Source organism: Meleagris gallopavo, chromosome 5, assembly GCF_000146605.3.
Source record: "Meleagris gallopavo isolate NT-WF06-2002-E0010 breed Aviagen turkey brand Nicholas breeding stock chromosome 5, Turkey_5.1, whole genome shotgun sequence".
Classification (NCBI taxonomy): Eukaryota; Metazoa; Chordata; class Aves; order Galliformes; family Phasianidae; genus Meleagris; species Meleagris gallopavo.
The window spans coordinates 54,997,762-54,999,174 of NC_015015.2; positions in this window are offsets into that span (position 1 = coordinate 54,997,762).

Below are 1,413 nucleotides of genomic sequence, written 5' to 3' on the forward strand. Positions count from 1 at the left end.
AAAAAACCAGCAACAACAACAACACTGCAACGACCCAACCCCGTGCATCCCAAATCTGCTCCCGTACCGCTCCGGCTCGGGTCGGTTGTTTCTTCAAACCCAAAGAAAACCACATTGGATTGCACACAACGGGGAGAGCCACGGAGAGGCGAATTAATTGCCGTCCCTTCATTAACATAGGTCACCCCACGAAAACGATGGAGCCGCTGCGTTTTGGCACGAGGGAGGAAAGTGCGCGCAGAGCGGGGCTGAGCGCTCCGCTCCCTTCCCGAGCTCTGCCGCTCCGCACAGCTCCGCGATCTCTTTGCTTCCTCTGCCCGAGCTGGGAGCTGCGCAGATCCCGGCCCTCCTCCCACCACCCGATCGCTTCTCTGAGTTTATTTCTCTTAAAATACTGACGCGTCCCGCTTTGAAAATGCGGCGCAGAGCGAATCTCGTTCTGCGGCTCCATCCAGAGCTGTATTCAGATGTATCCCGTGTATTCATGTATTTTTACATGCGTATTGTTGTGCATTCGTATTTATTTGATGTCTGTTTATATTTATATGCACGCATACATATGTTTATGTTACACCTATACACATTCACACACACGTCTGTGACCCCCAGGACTGACCGGCTCCCCTTCTCCTGTCCTCCCCCATCCCAAACACTTTCAGCTCTGCTCAGGGGGTGCTGAGCCCCCCCAGTTTTGGGGTGTCCCGGTGCTGGGACACCCCAATACCCCTCTCCATTACCCCGAGAAGTGGGATCTCCCCGCAGCTTTGCTTTCCCCCAGCCCTGCATTACTCAGCCAAAGGCTCTGCCATACTCCGAGTCCAACCCCCCTAAAATGTTTACTTCCATATTTTAATACCTTTTGTTGTTTCTATTATCCTCTCCCCCCCCAATCCCCGCTCCCCCATCATAAGCTTTCTACGATCCCCTCTTTCCTTCCTTCCCCGGGCAATGCACTCTCTGTTTAAAGTCCATCACATTCATTTGTACAATGACTTCACACGTTGCAGTCCATAATGTGTATTTTTAAACCGAGCATCTCCTTTTAATGGACATTCTCATGTCATTTCGGCGGCTGTTATTTCTCTCCTGATTGTCCCCCCGGTCCAGCAGCGGCCCTGTTTTTTCCTCCCCCTGTTGTGTGTTTTTATTATTTTCCCCCTGGCTTAGATGTGTCAATCACTCTCTCCCTGCCATTGGTTGGAGAGTTTGCGTCAAAAAGTTGCCAGAGAGGCGCTTTCTCAGCAAAGCTCCCCGAGAGAGGTAGAGACCTCAGCTCCAACGCACCCTGCCACTATTATTAAAAATAAAATCACTCGACCAACTCCGGCACCGCCAGCTCTGTACGTACCGAGCGCAGCCCCCGAGCATCCCCGCATCCCTCTCCCGCACCGCCCCCATCCCCCCCTTCTTTTA